This window comes from Crotalus tigris, unplaced genomic scaffold (assembly GCF_016545835.1).
Source record: "Crotalus tigris isolate CLP2741 ecotype Arizona unplaced genomic scaffold, ASM1654583v1 scf7180000017598.18339901613:2243638, whole genome shotgun sequence".
In the NCBI taxonomy this organism is placed as follows: Eukaryota; Metazoa; Chordata; class Lepidosauria; order Squamata; family Viperidae; genus Crotalus; species Crotalus tigris.
The window spans coordinates 49,389-69,458 of record NW_024096502.1 but is presented as its reverse complement, the minus strand read 5'-3'; the positions used below and the strand labels follow the sequence as shown (position 1 = coordinate 69,458).

At 39.0% G+C, this 20,070-nt stretch overlaps 1 long non-coding RNA gene across 7 annotated transcripts in view; it reads left to right on the top strand.

The window, feature by feature from the left end:
* Positions 1 to 787: 787 nt before the first annotated feature.
* Positions 788 to 20,070, top strand: part of LOC120318429 — a 47,705-nt gene continuing 28,422 nt past the window's right edge. For all 7 annotated transcript variants that reach the window (XR_005559507.1, XR_005559506.1, XR_005559503.1 and 4 more), the window contains exons 1-2: positions 788 to 1,023; positions 1,483 to 1,532. This is a non-coding gene — a long non-coding RNA (uncharacterized LOC120318429). The remainder of the gene's footprint in view (positions 1,024 to 1,482; positions 1,533 to 20,070) is intronic.

The following is a 20,070-nucleotide window of genomic DNA, read 5'->3' as shown; positions in this document are numbered from 1 at the left end:
CACATTACATACAAACATTCCACACATGATCCATATTTTATTTGGGATGTTTTTATCCCACCTTTAATATTTTTATAAATAACTCAAGGTGGTGAGCATAGCTAATGCTCCTTCCTTCTCCTATTTTAGTAATATATTTTCCATAAATTCCTTTTCTATATTATTTGTTTTACTCCTTCAAACAAAAATTATTTGTATGTGCACACATACATACAACTATAAACACACAAGCATTTGTCTGTAGTGGATGAAAAGCTTAAAACCATTCCAAAGGAAAAGATGCAAAAACAATCAGGTGAATCCAGTTACTCCACTTGAGTCTCAGTTCTGAGTTCAAATATGAGACCATCCAGGCAGGTTTAGAATAGTCATCCTTAGCCTTAATTTACCAGCATATAAAATGGAAATAATTAAGAATGTCTACTTCTGGGTTTTGTTTTGTTTTTTTTTAAAAAAAACGTATTTCTCTTGTATTTGCTGCATTTCCTATGACCCTATGGAAATCGTGTTTATTTTTGCAGTTGTCATTTGCAAATTTATTACCAACAACATAGAGTGGTGGGTTTTAGTTTTTGTTTTTTGAGGAAATTGCAGTTGGAGAGAAGAATTAATATCTCTGTTGTTTCTTGGGGCTGCGGTCCTTTACTGTAACAGTATCAGGGCGCGCAGAATATTTTAAAAAGCTTTTAATAGGTGGAACAGCGCGCTTGGTGATAGGGATGGTCGGTGCCTGTTATTTATGAAGTTAACATGTGTAGAAAAAAACCCACCCCGTGTTACAATCTTTTTGAGATAAACAGGCAGAGAGAGCAAGAGAGAGAGAGAGAGAAAGAGTCTGCGGAGATATTGAGGCAGACTTTTGTTAACAGCCACGAAGAATGGAAAAAATCTCGGATTAATTCGACGTGCCGCTTTCCACATTCGAGGGGGATTTTTCTACATATATTTTTCTTTTCAGGAGGCTCTTGGCAGAACGAAGTGTCGAAACCGCGACCGAATCTCAGCGTCGCAAATTGATCCAAGGTAACTGAGCAGGGCTTCTAACACCCGGGAAATGGGTGGATTTCCTCTCAGTTATAAGATTGCTTAAACTGTGTGAAGAAATGGCAATTGTTTTCCTCAGATTCTTCTTAAATTAAAAGGCGAGATTGTCGTAGAAAAAGTATAAAATAGTCATACACATGTACACCAGGAATGCATGGTGGACGTTTCTAAAAGTATATAATTGTGGGTTTGTTTTTTAAACCCAGTCTGCCCATTTGAATATTGTTTGCAAGTTAATTCTACTGACCAAATGAAAGATTTTGCCGTAAATGCAGATCAGATTACAGCCTATAAAGCTATTTCCACCACAGAAATATTTTTGTTGTTAAACGTACATTATTAACTAATACCCACTCCCCACCTAGTAATTGACTTTAGGCTTCAACCGAATTCATATCACTGAACAATGTTATCAATATGGCTCTTTTTTTCTCATAGAGATGCATGTCAAAAGTAAAACCATTGAATTCAATGGGACTCATTCCCAGGTACGTAAGAGTTTGGAACCACTATGTATGTTTTACTTCTATAAGAATATACATTTTCTGATAAGGAAAAAAAGATTATTAGCTGTCACTCGATAAAAAAATAAACAGTTTCATGTTTGTTCTTGCATTTAGATATATCTTTTATTCAATTAAAGACACTTGGTAGTTTCTAGGCACATATATAAAACATGTATTCTATATTTTATATTTCAGTGTAATAATAAGAAACCAATACAAAATCCTTTTGTCCTTCCCCAATGCAAAACTTCCTTTACAATTTCTATTTTAAAATTATATTTTTAGCAGACCTTTTCTTCTTCTTCCTTTTTAATAATAAGATTTCTTTAAAAAAATGCATCAGGAAAAGAAATAATATTCTACATCTGGTCCATGGTGGCTATGTGTTTTAAAAAGGTCTTGTAATGAACGGAGAGAATATCTGTACGAAAAAGATGTGGAAACACGTCTCTCTCTCATCCCCACCCGCATTCGAAAGGAGTGAAATTCTGACAAGAAAAGGAATTAACGAGAAAGGGAGAAAGAAAGAAAGAAAGAAAGAGAGAGAGAGAGAGAGAGAGAGAGAGAGAGGGAAGGAAGGAAGGAAGGAAGGAAGGAAGGAAGGAAAGAAAGAAAGAAAGAAAGAAAGAAAGAAAGAAAGAAAGAAAGAAAGAAAGAAAGAAAGAAAGAAAGAAAGAAAGAAAGACTCCTCGTTTGGAACGTTTAACAGAGTTCTCTGGGTCTGCCTTCCAAGGAGACAGGGGAGGTTGTTGAGGACGCAGGAAAAGCCGTTTGCACTGTTTCTTCGGGAAGCCGGACCGGCTGGAAACAACCGCGGGAACTCGGTTTCTTCCCAAGCGAAGGCAGGCGAGACGCGCGCAATCTTAAAGCGAATTTATATTCCTCCCTCCGGGATCAACGGCCGGGGGGGAGGGGTGATTTAGTACCGGGGTGATGATTTTCTCCGTTGAAAAAAAAAGGATGAAATATATATAATTAAAGCTACGTTTCATCTTTTTTTCCTTTATATATGATAAAATACATTATATATAAATAGGAAAAGGCAGGGCGACCCCGCCATTCAAATCCAGGTTTGCGTTAGGCCTCTTCCGCTGCTCCGGCTTCTCCCCGCTCCCGGCTTGTTGGCACGGTTTGATCGGTGTTAACGTTTCAGACGGTTTAACGCGGCTTGTCGCCTTTGAAAGAGAAGAGGGCCGGTGTCAGTGTTATTCCGCGCACAGAGGGACTGGGCAAGAAACCTTGCATGTATCGCCAAAATATTGACTCAAGAAGGACAAAGAGAAGTAGGGTACATCAAGACCCTTTAGGAGCGAAACCGATTTCCTGCTCGAAGGGTAAGAAGGAGGAAAAGAGAATTGGAAGACTTCCGATCAGGTGTTATTGAAAGCCACGCAGTTTCCCCCCCCTCCGCCCAAATAAAGCCTGCTCTTCTTTCCGTTGAATTATAAAGGGAACTATTCTGTTACTCCTTTCCAAAATCTAAAGCGTGGGAAAGGCTCGTTCAGCCGGAGATCGCCCTTGTTCCTTCTCCTCGCTCCCCCTGACACTTTTTTCCTTCCTCAAGGCTTGCTGCCGTCGAATAAACAGGCATAGGATCCGGCTTGGAAGTTGGTCCGTGGTTTCTGCCTCTCTTCACTCAGAGCCGGCTTGCTCCCTTTGAATTGCTGCCCACGGAATCGGAAGCGAAGCCGCTTGCCCTCCACGGGACTTCAGTTCAAGTCAGAAAGTTAGATGGTAAATTCTGAGTGGTCCTCAGACTGCATCATAAGTCGCGGGTGGGCTTACTAGAAGTGGCGGTGGTGTCGAAGGCTTTACTAGTTCGCGCTCTAAATTCTCGAGGGGATCCGATCTGGAGAAGGTTTAGGATTGAGTTGCTCGGAGTAATGCTTAGGGTGGTGCAATCAGGCCTCCACGCACTTCCCAGCCAGAATGAGCGGCGTCTACTATAAGAAGGGGGTCCGTGGAGGTCGTACAGCATTCCCCCCCACCCCCGACTTCCATTGCATTTAGTTTTATTAATCATCCGATTAACTAGGATCTTCACTTGGACACGTTCCCTTCCATGATCAAAAATCGTCTTTACTGTCCGAACTAATTGTTATAGAAAATGTTGCATGTTTCACTATCTGTGGTTTCCCTCCCCTATTTTTGAGCTGATGAGTTTCAACTACCACCATCTTCTAAAGAAGGGAGAAGTTGGGATAAATGCCTTTCTTCTCTAGAGCTTCTCTTCATTGGTTTCAAGTCAACAAACTTAAAGCTCAGTCACATCCATAGTTATCTAACAACAAACTCCATTAAAGACACTGTCTGACAAATTTTAGGGTACAGAAGATAAAGCTGTACTGTTTGCCAAAATTTTCTCAGCCCCAAAGACCAAGAAGGCATTGCGATCTACTTTCCTTCTTGGTCTTCTTTATTAGTTTCTATTTCTTCACTGGGTTTATACACCTCTTTTCAAACAGAAGTTCTTTACAAGACAACATTTCAGTAATAAAATAACTAAAACCCTCTGTTCATCTTAGTAGTGAATAGCTTACTGCTTTGCTATACAGCTTATAGCACACCCCATTAGTTTTTATGTAAATTATAGTTCTTTATTAGCTGGCTGTAGCAATATGAAGTTTTGAAGGGTAACTGTGTTAAATGTGTTGCAGTGAATGCAAGACATTTTAGGTTAATAATGAGATCTGTTTACTCCAACTAGTGCAATTTAGGATGCTGCTTGTCAGAAACCCTACTAAGTTCTGGGAGACTTACTCCCAGATAAGCATGTAAGATAGTAACCTGAACTTGCAATCTGCCCTTACACCAGGGGAAAAAATCAGTATCAAAAGATGAAAAGTTCAAATTCAAACCCTCTAAAAATATAAACTAGGCATTCAAATGCACTTGTGCTAAGCACACTCTTAGGTTTCAATAAGTGTGTTAATTGCAGTGAGGTTTTGCAGAAAAATCTACCTAAAGAGACAACAGATAGAACAAAACGGGGCACTTCTTCAGCTGATACATCACCCATCCCTGGATTCTCAGTGGATCCCTCTGTTCACTGTTTTGTATTAGCCAAGTTATCAGAAACTAGATCAAGTTTGTGATGAAAAGCATCTCTAAATTCTAGTCATGAATGAACCTGTACATACAACCTCTGAATCATATTTTTCTCAGGAACAGCCCCTATTTGAGTCAATGGAGCCACATTCAAAACTGCTTATTTTAGTACAAAACAGATGGATGTTTCTCCCAATAGACTGAAAAAGGAACGCCTGCCTCGACCATCTATGGGGGTTGCCTGGGATTCAACTTCATCTGACTCTGCATTGGTGGAGTCAGGCCAGACTCATGCAACTCCTTCTGCACCTTTCATTTAGAATAGATAAAGAAACTCTAATCTTGTTTTGTTTAGTTTTTCTTTCACATTATATAGATGATTTCTTTTCACTGATATTTCTCTCAGTGCTCAGTACAGGAAATATATATCCCTAAACGCATTCTGCACTGTTTTCTCTTTCAACGCATATTGGTAATATCGTTCCCTACCTTTTCTTTCATTTTTCTTTCTCTGGGTTTTTTCCCCTCTTTCTCCCACTTTTAATTCCTTCCTCTCCTCCAGCTGCCCTTCACTTTTCCTTTCTGAAAAATCTAATCCTCCAGTTGCTAAGAGCAGAAAGATCATTTCAAGGACCTCTGTATGTGGAATTGTATCCTCCAGCTCTTTCCAGGACTGCCAGAACTTCTTAGTTCAAGGCTGAGAAACATTTCCAAGCTATCCATAAAAATAAAGGCAATTGGTATGAATACTTCGGGAGTCTGAATTCAAATGGGTGGGGAGAGAAATGCCTCTTCTCACATAACAGGGACCCTAGACCATTTCTTAGAATGGAGCCAGCCAGCTTCACATATCTGACCATATGGATTCACTGACACAGCAGAGGAAATTACAGAAATGATACTATTAGGCTTTGACCTTGTTTAAATATGACAGGAAGGGATGAAGATCAGCCTCCCCAACAATGTTGATTGAACTGATGTCCTCCAGATGTGTTGGAAAATTAATCCTGTCATCTCTGGCCATGCTGATAGGAGTGATGGGATTTGTGATCCACCACTTGAGGAAGACAGTTCATTGTGGAAATTAAATTTCAGAATAGCTAAAGGAAGATTTTTATTTTTTATTTTTACAGTTGATTATACTAGAACAAAATCAGTGCATTTTCAGTGTGGTGAACAGAAGACATTACACAAATTCACCTCACTGAATCATAAATTGTAAAATGGGGAAGTAGCGATCTCAGTTTGCCTCAAAGTCTCTGGAGGAAAAATAGGATTCGGAAGCACTGTAATTAATCAATATTGTCTGATTCACTCTGAGCTAATTCTTCTGTTAAGTTTCAATTCCTCATTGTGGAACATGAAGTTTGCAAATGTAAGTCAGGTTTTCCACACTCCAGGTATTTATTAAGTTTGAGAAAATATTGTAAGAGCACATCAATAATGGGCAGTAAGTAAATTTATCTTCAAAATGAAGCTTGATTGGTCAAATGACTAATTAGTTCAAGAAAAAATATATACAAAAGATGCACTAATTCCCAGACTTATTGAATAATTCTATGAAGTTTGAAAGTTTATTATGTTCTTGCATATAATCAGAGTCCATTCTAACATCTAGCCCAGCTTCCCCAGTCTAGATCTTCCAAAAATGGCACACTATAAATTCCTTCAGCCTTCATCCAACAAATTAAAAAAAATCCTTTCTAAAGAATATAGGAAATATAGTCTAACATATCTGGAGGGTTCCAGCTTGTGGAAAGCTGTGCTAATCTTTCAAGGTTTTGGAACATCTGATACATGTTTCACTGAGATATTTAATTCTGGCCAACCAACCGAGCCCCTGACCTCAGTGAAGAAATATTTAAGTGAGTTTAGCATGGCCTCGGCATTTGAATGCTGGGACTATTCAAGCCATCTGTATTCTAAATGTGTCCTTTGATCCTTTCCTCTCCAGAAAATATAATTCCTCTCCAAAAGAAAAATGCATTTTTCTGGAGAGAAGATCAAAGGCACACCCTTAGGATTCAGATAGCTTTGTTACAATCAATTAATACTGCTAATGGGTCTTCCTAGCAAGTCTGAGTAGGGCATTTTCTAAACAAAGATAAATCCACATTCCAAATTTTGCATAAAGAAACAAGGGTCTTAGAGTATAGGCAGGTCTCTTTAAGGATGCTGGTAGCTTTGACTAATAGTTGAAATTGATTATTAATAAACCTGCCCATGCAGCATTTCCCAGAGAATGGTTTCAACTTCAGATCATACAGACCATATATGTGACCTGGCTCCTGCATTCCTGCATGCATATTCATCAAGAAAATAATTGTCATCTCTTAAAAAGGAATGTCTACTTACAAGTTTATAATCATTTAGGCACAGCAAAAAAGGAAAAAAGAACCAGGAAGGAAGATGAAAGTAAACATTGGATACCAGCTCTCTTGTTATAATCACTGAATAAGATCACAATTCTTTCTACCTTGTCCTTATCTTATTTCAAGGGAACTGGAGAGTGAGGGAGTAGTCTTTCAAAGGCAATGGTTTCTTAGTAGACAGGAGATCAACAGTTTTTCTTCAGTCCAGTAACTGAGTTAATATTGTTAGTAGAAGAAAAGAGAGCTAAGTCCTTTTGATCAGGTCAGATTTTAGGTGTGTGTTCCACTGCTTCATTTCAAGCTTTGGCTCTTCCACTCTGTGCTTTCTTGTTTTTCAGTTAATCTTGGGGAGTTGGAGAATCATTGGTACAGATGAGAAAGAGAATAAACAAACAAACAAACTAGCAAATGAAGAAATGTAAGTCTTGGAAGCCGGGTTTCCAAGTTTCATTTCTCCCTACTGTATTCTCCCTACTCTTGGAGAAGGCTGAGAGAAAGAAACAGGAAGTGAGCATCAGCTGAGGAGGAAGTAGGAAGTGGGCATTGCTCTCTAGACAGGTATTTAGAAACTGGGGGTGGGGCAGGGATTCTACAGACAAGTTGGAAGTTGGGTGAGGTGTTGTTTTAATGCTTTCTATTTTTGACTTTCTTGAATATGAGATCTGATGGTAGAATCCTATGTTCTCTGCAGTGTTTGTCAATGGCTATGCATGTATTGAGCACCAAATAAATAGAAAAGAATCCTTGCACCTTGATTTTGTTTTACATGTTTGCTTATAGGCCAGCTGTCATTCTGTACAACTCACTCAGTATCACTTTTCAAGCTTTCTATGAGTATGGGAAAGAAAATATGTCTTAAGAGTATTATTTGCAAAAATAAAATATGAATAGCCTACTTAGTGCCTATAGCTATTCATACTCAAGCAAATTATTATGCAGTGGGCAAAATTTACCTTGTGATCCTGTATATGTGTGCATACATGTGCAAATCATGACTGATTATAGTAATTCACCTTCTTCCCCCAACTCTTATTAAAAATACTCTTGTATTTAACCAATATAAAATAACAGCCATACATTTGGCAGTGCTTGTTGTCTTAAATGGTTTCTGATGAAGGGAGCTGCGAGGTGGAGAATGACTCATGTTTGTCTTATTTCGGTTTTGCTCACATGTCATGCAATCACTCAGCATTGAGTTATTTTCTAAAAGCAACACAAGTTGTTCTGCTTTTAGTCCATATTGATTGAAAATTCATGAGGACTATGATAACATGCGTATGCACCTTTTATGAATTCCATAATCTTAAAATCAAATTAACATGTGATTATTAGAGGGTGGTTGATATTTTATTTTTATCGTTGTGTATGCACATATTTCTATAATTTATTTATCTCACTCATATACCACCCACTCCAGGCGGCTGTTGGCAACCTTCACATACAATTCCCTTCGCATTATTTTTAATCTCAATGATTATGCCTCTTGTAGCTTCGGTGGAGAGAAGCTCTTCGCACCGCCCTTTTCCACTGACACTGCTTCCAGGCCATGGGTGCGGAGCCGTCGTACAGATCCCAGATCCCTTTTCCCACTGAAGCCGACCCCGATGCTCTTTCGCCTCCTATTTACTGGCTTCAACGTCCTTCCGCCCCGTGTAAACGGCGCCTGCTGCGCCGATTCCCTTTGCTGCGCCGGAGCGTTGCGCCTCCCGGGATATTAATGAGGTGTCCGCTGATAGGGAGCTCTGCAGGGTCGCCGCCGGCCTGTCTCTGGTGCTCGGGCGTAGACTCCCCGGCGCTGGGTAAGGGCAGAACCCGGCGGACCCCGAGCGCCCCGTGCGAGCCCTTGTTTCTCTGTAGATTACAGCAGCGAGGGAAGGAAGGAGCAAGGAAAGGAAACGGGCATGGCTTGACCGGAACTGCTCCCTTCAGGACGGGCAGACCAGATGGGCCCTGAAATCCTCGATGATCCATCTAACAGACACCTCGGTCGGGAACGTGTCAGTTGAGAACGAAACCCTGAACCTGGTGCCTTTCCAACCCACGTCAAGCCCTTCGGCCGCTCTTCTCTTGCAATCCCCAGCTAACGAGGGGTTTGCCATGTGGTCTGGGGAGAATGGAGCCAATGGCCAACAGTATGGAAGGCGCCAAGCTGGGAAAGGAAAAAAAGGCCGCTTCTCAAGGCCACGGGTGAATCCAACCCGTTCGTTTGGAAATTGTAGGGAAACAAATTGGCACATACCTACCTAGACCCCTTTATTTTATTTTCCCCAAATACAAACAGAAGGTTCTGCGAGGAGAGACAATGCAGAGTAAAGAAAACATCGTGACTGAGGTCTTTTCTTTTCAACCTTCTGCTAGTGATCTCAGCTTTTCAGGAATTTGGAATATGTGAAAGTATGGAGATTGCACAGTTGTTATAGTCCCAGTAGTGTTCCTGGCTGCTGCCTGTAAGAATCCTTGTTTGGGCTCAGGGCTGGTGTGGGGTGGGAACATAGCCACCTTACAAGGATTGAGCAAGGTTTCCTTTGTGCATATAGAAAGACAGGCTGCATAATCCCATCACACGGCAATGTGACCATGAAATGGAAGGCAGGAAGGTGAAGTATTTGGGTTGGACATCATAGAATTGCATTAGCTCTGTTGGTGAATTTGTTGTGGCAATTCCTCTGCAATGAGGATTTGCTTTTGCTGTTCACACAACCCCCTTAAGCAGCTTAATTGAAGAGCTAAGGCATTTGCACAACATATTAAGCCCGGTCAATGTTAACCTTGGTTGCTTAACGTGCTTTACAAATTTGCCTCATTTATCCAATGCTGAGAAGTTTTCAAACAGGCTGTGAATAGTCATTTGTAGGGGATGGTGTGAATCATGCAGTATGCAGGGGTTGGAATTGATGACCTCTTGGATTCCTTCCATTTGTTCAACTCTATGATCCTATGAGCTTCCGTACTAATAGGCCATGGTCTACTTATCTAAAATTGTGATGTTTTGCCAGGAAGAGAGAGGCAAGGTGATCTGTTCAGTTTGGGATGAGCTGCCAAGAACTGCACTGCAGAGCAAACGGCTTTACCTTTGAAGATACCTGGTATAGGACCCAATCTGGGTCGGTCACTGAGAGCAGAGGTTTTGTCTTCCAAGCCCAAACTTCTGATCCCGGTGACCAACCCAGATTGGGTTCTGCGACATCCTGGCACTTGTACATTCGCCTTCATACCTGATGAAACATTGGAATACACATCACAACCTATTAAAACAGAAGCTCACAGGATCATAGAATTGAATCCTTAGAGGTAAAAGCCTTCATGGGTATGTCACTTCATTTAGTTAGTTTATAGTTCAAATCTAGTAATAATAAAAGTAGTAAAGTCTTACGCAAATCCAGAAAATAGATTCATTCAATTCATGAGCGCAACCATTTGCTTCTCCTTCTAAGCACCAGGCTCTTTTCTAGGCTGGATTTAGGGGTAGATGACCAGTTCTCAGACCATATTTGGGAGATGCAAATTCAGCTGAAACTAACCAATAAATACGTCTGCTTCTTTCTGCAAAGAACATTGCTGACTTGAATATGGCTCTTGATTTGCAAGAGGATTTACAAGAGTTTGCAAATTGATCTTGTTATACAATGGATATATATTTTATTGGAAAACAGATTACAAATGCAGTGAAAGCTTCTTGGTATTTACAGGTAGAACGAATGATTAGGAAAAGGGTGCCAAAATTGTTCTATACCACTTGGTGTAGTTTCTACTATGTCTGCAATACAAGGTGCCCTGAGTTACCTATGTAACTATATGTTACTATGTTGGGCAGCTATATAAATTTGTTTAATAAATAAAAAATAAATATAAAAACCAACAAACATACTTTTGTATTTTGTAGGTCTATATTAGTTACGTTCAGGATTTTGAAAATACTCTGATTCCTAAATGTAGAATTTCAACTTGTCCCACTTTATTTTTAGCTAAAAATATGCAACCCCCAAAATTACTATATATCAAAGAGTGAGGTATCAGTGGCATTCTAGATGTTGCTGAACTAAAACTCCCAGTAACACCAATCGGTGATGAAGAATGCTGTGAGTTGTAGACTAGTAAGATTTAGAGGGCCATAAATTTCCTTTCCATGGCTTATAATAACCTAAATATTCTTTGCAATCTAACCTTTGGAAACATACTCAAATTCATAATTCTACTGGTTATCCAGCGACATTTGATTGTAGCTCGCTCAGTTAGATGCCACTTCTCAGTTCTACCTAACTAGTAAAAAATATCACTACTGTGATTACAGTAGTGGTTTTATTTTAAAAAAAATCACAGCAGCTTTCAGAAGTTTCACTGTAAATTATTTGCATAAATGATTGTATTTTTCTTTTAGGTAGACATAGTTTCACCCAATCCTTCTCAAGCTGGAAAGTGGCAATTGGCCTGGATTTGGGCTATTCTGACACTGATGTCATCATAGCCTGCAGTAGTTATAGAAAAGACATGGCATCAAAACTACTGGGTCCCATGAAACAAACTGATTATTCTTACAGCTGCTCTAGTTAGAGGTGAATAAATTCTTTATCTATGCCCATCTTTGCTTGTTCATTCATCTTTATCTTCATTCATCTTCATATGTGTCTCTCCCAGGAGACCTTGAGCTGTATGGCCTTTGAAAGAGCAAGTCTAATAGCTCTGCTTTTCAGCCAACTTTGTCTTATAACTTTCCCCCTCTGCAATGGTCTCTTTGTCTAGACAGGACAATTTGCAAATTCTACAGTGATGGGTTGCAACATTTTTAATTAAATGCAAATCCTCAGTGCAGGGGGATGATAGAATCCTCCCTATCATCTGTAACCCTTTGCTTGTTCAGACAGTCCAAACAAAGGATAAACAATTGATTACAACAAACCCCACCCACAGTCAATAGCCATCCAGAGATATCTCTATCGGGGTTAGTGATTGGTGCCCTCCTAGAAGCTTAAGAACAAAAAAAGAGAAGAAAGTCCAGAGTTGTCTAATTGATTGTTAGGGTTGTACAGATTAGATAGCCAGAAAGTAGCAGAGGGAGTTATCAGAAACTTTAAGATGACTGAACAACCATGGCAAGCTCCTGGAATAGGCCAGATGAGATCTATGTGAATTACCAAAAGGTAATTAATGGAAGGATAATGCTCTGTTCCAGTGCCAATCTTCTGCCCAGGATATATTGGCTTCTTTCCCTTCTCCTTTCCTTCCCATTGGTCCTGAACTTGGCTTCCTCAGCCTGTTATGTTCCAGATGCATTGCAACAATAAATCTTAAGATTCACAGTCATTGTAGACTATGCAGTTTCAATACATATCACAGAAGGATTCTTCTATAGTGCCCTCCCCAAACCTGTTCCATTTCTACTTTAACTCCCTTCATTCTCAACAGTAGCACTTCTGTGAATTGTCAGGTATGTTGAAGAGTAGAAACATATATTTATGTCAGTCGAGTTATTGATGGTGCCATTATAAATTGGCTGCCACCCTGGAGTTTCTCCAAAATTTTCTACCAAACTAATTTTTAATGCAAAAAAAAAAGAGAGAGAAATTATTTCAAGCATAGAAAGTATTTTATTTGTTTATTTGCTTATTTAAATACAGTGGTAAGTAAATTTATATGTAAATGTAAGCTTATTTTTTTGCATGTGAACTTGTTAACTATTAAATTAAAATATAAAACATTTATATTTGTCCTGGTTCCACCTAATTGTTGTCATGTATCCCCAGTCTACTACCTGTGCTTTCTGAGTAACAATGCACCCCAAAGCCGTGCCCCTAATGCAGATCATCATCATTATCATCATCTTCTTCATCATCATCATCATCTTTATCATCTTCCTCAGCCAAATTTGGAAAGAGTATGTAGTGCTGCCTTTCTGTGCCGATATTGTTTAATATTTGCTCTTTGCTCTTCTCCAGTTTTACTAACCTGAGTTTTTATTTGTCTGAAATAAACCTAGGCATCTTAGGCATGCATCCCAGGCATTTCATCACTAAATAATGGGTCTGTCTCTGTACAGACAAGCCTCAGGGAAGAGAACACGTATCTTTTACAAGACATTTGATTTTCTTTATCTGCAAATTGTTGACACCCTGGATTATAAGAACTGAAATAAAAATTATAAGAATCTAATAAAAATGCTGCAGAGTGGATAGGATGCCATTGACTTTTTGTAAATCCGTTTGAGTCTCTTAGGTTTAATTATAGAATAGGGTCTGGTCATTTTCATTTTTGCAGTGATGTCTGGGCTGCAAGCATTCTGCAGCAGAGATAATATATTTGGATGACTTCCACAAAAAAGGAGTTGGAACTCAACCCCTTAATTATCATTAGCATTTTTGGTTTAAATTACACATGCATCACAATGAAATGATACAGTCCTAAGGTGATAAAATAAACTGAAACTTTATTCAGATGGGAAACTTTTTTTACTATTTTTTTTGGAGTCTTCCCACCTCATGTAAAATTAAACTCTTTCCCAACCTAGGAAAGATTGGAGAAGAAACTTCCACTGATGATTTTAAAAATAGAATTTGTTTTAAAACCAATTTACAAGGACTGGGTTTATAGTGGAATATACCACTTAATAGAGAAGACTTTGTTGTTAGTTACAAAGTCGTATCCGACCCATCGCGACCCCATGGACAATGTTCCTCCAGGTCTTCCTATCCTCTACCATTAAGAATATACAAAAAAAGCAACAACACAGAATTAAAATAACAACAGCAGTCCATGGAGGGGTTTCATTATGAAAGTAGAGAATGCATCTGTAGTCCTAAGAATGGTTTGGCATAAGAATTTGCTGAATAATTCCCATTTTTCATATAAGAGATACCATGAGCTTGATCCTTTCCCATTTTCCAATGTTATTGAATGAAGTTCTCAGTGTGGCTGCATCATTTACCCTGCAGATGGGAAAACATTTTGGATGGATAGCCCTTTATTGGCTCCATAGTATCCTTCATTAGCACAGAAGTGGGCAAAATTGTTAGGTGAGTTAAAGCACACATATTTTCTCCCTACCTCCCACACAGTGCTATTTTCCTTGTAGAGCCTGAGAGCATAACAGAGTAGGGAGTGAGTCCCTGGCAATCAGAATTCATTTTCTCCTCTTGTACCAGAATATTCCACGTCTACTGCAGGAACAGATCACCCAACCTAGGTTGAAGGGAGGGCCTGCATATTACGCTTTTTCTGCCTGCCAATCTTGATGTAAAAGTTCCTTGGCAATATCAGAGAACATTATCTCTTGGCAGGCAAGGACCCAACCATAATAGAGGTCTCTTGCCCAAGGTATTATCAATTCACCCTTTTTAAAGAACTATCTCTTTAGCCATTCTCAACATAATTTGAACATAATAATGGAGTGTGTGTGATATTATTATTGTTGTTGTTATCGTTATCATTATTACAGTATTATTGATAAAGGTGCCAGTTTGGTCTAGTAGTTTAGGCACCAGGCTAGAAAGTGGGATACTGTGAGTTCTAGTCCTGCCTTATTTATGAAAGCCATCTAGGTGATCTTGGACCAGTCCTTCTGTCTAAGCCCAACTTACCTCATGAGGTTGTTGTTGTGGGAGAATAGGAGGATGTGATGTGTTGAATACGTTCACTTCTTTGAGTTATTCGTAAAAAAAGGCAGGACATACATACATACATACATACATACATATATAAAAATAGTGAGATCATTAGACTACTAGATTACTATGGAATACACAGGAAATAAAGATCTGCAGATGCTTTGCACTTCAACCTCAACAGCATTGTTAGTGGTAAAGGAATAGTTACCCCAAAATCTGACGTGTACTAGTATACTTATCACAATCAGTGGCTGAGAACAGTTATATAGGATTCAAATCATTGGGTTAGGCTATCTAGTGTTTTCCTCCCTTTCCTGACTGTGATTCAAGTAACTGGAAATCTATATATACTGATCTTGGGGCCACTTCTGACATTATTTTGGGGTTCAAATATTCTTTTTGTAGCTGAAACAAATAGTAAAACTATTGACAAATTGATACTTACTATCATACATTACCCAGTGTCATTGGAGATGGACAGCTAATCCATTCAAATGAATATTATAATACATAATAATAATGCAGGATCCAATCTGGGTCAGTCACCAGGACCAGAAGTTTAATCTTCTGAGCTTTTGGACTCTTGCTGGAACCCATCCTCAGGGAACTTCTTCCTCACATTCAAGTGAAGTTCCTTGAGGATGGGCAACAGAATGAGTCCAAAAGCTGGGAAGACTAAACCTCTGGCCCTGGTCCCCAACCCAGATTGGATCCTGCAACATTATCTTGGGACATGTACATTTGCTCTTCTTCTTCTTCTTCTTCTTCTTCTTCTTCTTCTTCTTCTTCTTCTTCTTCTTCTTCTTCTTCTTCTTCTTCTTCTTCTTCTTCTTCTTCTTCTTCTTATTCTTCTTCTTCTTCTTCTTCTTCTTCTTCTTCTTATTCTTATTCTTCTTCTTCTTCTTCTTCTTCTTCTTCTTCTTCTTCTTCTTCTTCTTCTTCTTCTTCTTCTTCTTCTTCTTCTTCCTCCTCCTCCTCCTCCTCCTCCTCCTCCTCCTCCTCCTCCTCCTCCTCCTCCTCGAATACAGGTAGTCCTCAATTTACAACTGTTCATTTAGTGACCATTCAGAGTTATAATACCATTGAAAAAAGTGCCTTATGACTGTTTTTCACATTTAAATCATTGCAGCATCCCCATGGTCACATGATCAAAATTCAGATTCTTGGCAACTGTCTCATATTCATGATGGTTCCAGTGTCCCAGGGTCATGTGATCACCTTTTGCAAACTTCTGACAAGCAGTCAATGGGGAAGACAGATTCACTTAACAACCATGTTGCTAACTTAACAGCAAATCATCTGTTTAATGTTTAGCTTAAGTTGTTAAGTGAAATTTTGGACTCAGATGTGGTCATAAGTCGAGGACTACCTGCACCCAAATGCCTCTTAAGTAACAGGCAACATTTTTTCTCTCTCACTACTGCCCTAAAGGGCAAGACTAAATCAAACAGATTTAAGGTCCAACAGATCCATCTTTAGGAGACACCTCTTGAGAATAAGAGCAGTTGACAAGCTTTCTGCCAATGAGAAGGTTTGTATAAAGCCCTCTTGAAGAGGCTTGAATTCTGAAACGTTTTTGCATTGAGTGCCTGAGTCAACTGGATCGCCTTAAAAGGCCTCCTTTAACTTTGGGATTCCATAAATCTATAAGAGCCTTCCCCAGTTGGCCCCTGGGAATGCCACCCTGAGAATTCCAGGAAATGCCTGAGGAACAGAATGCTGTATGAAGACTGCCAAGCGTCCTTTATAGGGAGCCTGAATGGTACACAGGTTGCAAAGCTTTTCAACCCTAGCAAGGGTGAAGCTGAAGTTCAACAGAGCCAGTGAAATGATCCTGAGATAACAGCCAGAATATCTAAACAGGTAACACCCAATTACAGCCACAACTCTGTTGACTTACACTTTTCCTTATCACCAGGCATCAGCGTATTCATGTAAATTGCAAAAAGCATTTTGATGGATGCCAACTCACCCAAGGCCTCTAAGTTATGAAACAGGGAGTGCAGTACAATCCAATGTATGCTTTCCTTATCAGGAAGCTGTGACTATTGCTATGAAATTAAAACTATAAAAGGCAGGGCCTTATCAGTGACTTCTAATTCCCTGAGTGTTCATTAGGGGCTGCTCCAGTCCTGGAATCGGCCTCCCGGGACCATTTTGGGGGTTTAAGTTGGAAAGGAAGGGGGGGAGGAAGTGTTATCACAAGTTGTCTTGGCAATTAAGCAGTCTCTTTCTTAAGATGTCTGTTTAGACTAGGCTTGAGGGAGGGAAAGAAGCAGGATTAAAAGGCACTTTCATTCCAGTAGTGACCAGGAGTACAAGCTGTGTTCCTAATGTGCTCCCAGAGGGAACTAGACCTGTACATTTAAAAAGTCCACCTTGCAAAGTGCTTTGTAAATTTGTAAATTGTTGTAGCAATAAAAGGGGAGGGTGAAAGCAGTATTTAGAAAAAGGTGGAGCTCTTCTGAGCAGCTTGTAACTAAGCATAACAAACAGAGAACTGCCAGCCAGGTAGGTACATCCATGTACTGTTTTTATGATGCTTGGTTTGATAGGACTATTATGAGCCATTCAGTGTTGGTTTCTTAAGATGGGCAGCCATAAATAAATAAATGTGTGCATCCGTGTGTGTATACATATACTGTATGTACGCACAGAGTCATGCACACACACAGTTCTAACAATATGAATTGCACGTCTATATAAATGACATAAGAGGAGCAATGATGGACCATTCTTCAGATCCATCTTATTTCTCAATAGCAGTCCACCAAAGTACATTATTAGAAGACAGTAAAGTAACAGTCCTCTTTGACCACTGGGCCTAAAATTGCTATTCAGGAACATATTGTCTCTGAGCTGGAGAATTTCAGTTTAGTATCCACTTCTAGAGTTGTTGGAGTACAGGTCTTATCTCCAGCATGTAGTATTCTTTATTTATTTTTAGATTTACATCCCATCATGTGTTCAGAAACTCAAGGCAGTGTACCTATCACTTGCTCCTTCTATTTTTCCCCTACCACAGTATCCTTACATTGCATTGAGAAAAACTAAGTGGCCCAGAGTCATCTAATGAACTTCCATGATTGAGGGTTTGAAGATCAAGCAATGAAAGAGTCCATTGGAATTGAGCAGCTAATAAACTCAAATCAATCAATCAATGAAGTCTGTATGGATTTGGAGCAAACAATGTATTTTGCATAAAACAATTATTCGAGATTGTTTGCCATCAAAATTATTACAATTATTTTGTTTTGACCAAAGTATTTTTGCTCTTGAGTTCCAATCACTGTGCAGCGTTGTTAGTTTTTCCCTGCTCAAAAAAAAAAAAAAGTAAAAATACTATGCAATAATACCAGTGGTCTCTTTTTCTATTTCATTTGATGGAATGATAAGGTAGTCTCTGACTTTACCTACCCTTGAATGCTTTGCAGTTCTAACATTTTTTCCCTTCTAGTACTTGTATTACTATCATAGTTGTGCGGTAGAGAATTGTTAGCCTTGATGCTGTTTTGGAAGGGATCCTTCCAATCCTATGAGATTGGATACTAAATGGGGTCAACAAACAGAAAAAAATACTGTAAGCTACAACCTACAGATTCATAATACAAACTTTCATATTGAGGGTTACAGGATAGTTCATGGTAGATAACAAATAGTTAATTCTGCTGGATTTTTGGGTGAGTACTGGCATTTAGCAGGTGAGCAAATACAGAGCAAAAGGGACAGATATCACCATCTCTTAGCAACACAAAAAGCAAGAATTGACCATTTTTATCTCATGACCTTTTGCTCTGGACAAAAGCATTCAACAACTGGAACCGAAAATCCACGACCTTCCCCTGCCCCCACCTGGGTTAGGTGTAGGTGAAAGAGTCTCCCAAGGATTTCTGGTGATGAATATGGATTGCATCCTGCCATTTTTTTCCACAAACCCATCTCATTCTTTCTTACTGGAGTTCTTGATCAGAAGAAAACAAATCAATTCAGAAAACAGACAGGAAGGCTTGGTCAAATTCACTAATTCATGCAGGAAGGCTTAGTTTAATTCACAGCATCTGGTGGAGTTCACACATAATGTAATTTGTTTGGTTTCTGCCTAATATGTTAAGCCACATTAATCACATTATTATTTTAAGCACGATATCTGAGTCTATTCAAATTTTTTAAAGAGAACATTTGGCTCATTTTCTCAATAAATTTGAAAACATTAAATGATTTGACACTTTCAGATTTTTTGTAAAACAACATATGCCCCAGAGAAAAGCATTAACTGAGCGAACATGTCTTCCACATTATCCTATGATGAGCAAAATGAACAAACAAGGAGCAAAAATAAAATAAAATAAATAAATAAAGGAGAATTTGCTTAGCTAAAACTTAGGACCCACCTGACAATTAATTGGGTTATTAGGTATTATTGCCATGGATTGAATTCATGCATTGAAATAAAATTTATTATCTTACTTTTCTAAATAACAAAATAGCAAAATTCTCATTTCCATGATAGTTCATTGCAATCCCTTTGTTTTTTAAAGTAATTTCAAATTCAGATCAGTCCCTCTCTCTTAGCCCAAACCACCTCACAGGGTTGTTGTTATGGGGAAAACAGGAGGAGAAAGATGTGCTGGATATGTTCATTGCCTTAATTTATTTGTAAAAATAATGAAGGTGGGGTACAAATAAAATAAAATAAAATAATAAAATAAAATATTCTTTAGTATCACTGCTGGTGTTTCCTTTTTCTACATTCTGGGTTTTAAAGACATTTTATGAACACTACACAAGTGAGCCCAACAGTTGCATTGATAAATTTGATAGATGTCCAGATAACCAAGACTATGCAAAGAATTTGGAACTCAACTCAGCAATGTTTATTTTTAAAAGAAATATTCCCAAATTACTGCAAAACCCTGCCCCAAAAATTATAAATATGCACTAGTGATTTTTGGAGTCTCTCCCCTTCTCAGACTTCCCACTCTCCAATTCCAGAGATTGGAATGTCACAGTAAAGAGTCAGGCATTATAATAATATATTCTCTAACTTCTATCAGCTATATAAGAGCTGTGGTGGCATAGTGGTTAGAATGCAGTGCTGCAGACTGCTTCTGCTGACGTCAGGTTGCCAGCAGTTTGGCAGTTCGATTCTCACTGGCTCAAGGTTGACTCAGCCTTCCATCCTTCCGAGGTCAGCAAAATGAGGACCCAGATTGTTGGGGGCAATATGCTGACCCTGTAAACTGCTTAGAGAGGGCTGTAAAGCACTGTGAAGTGGTATACATATACGTCTAAATGCTATTGCTATATTCCAATGTCTTTGTTTAAAAATAAGTCTCAATCACTCATGCAGCCAAGTAGGTGGGATTTTCTCCAAGCTCCCAGTTGGCAAACTATCTCTTAATATGCTTTCCAAGACAGGAACTGGCTGAAAGAAACACCCAGAGCAAGGCTTTTGTAAAGCTTTTCCAAAAACTAACTACAATATTTCTGCCAGCCTAAATT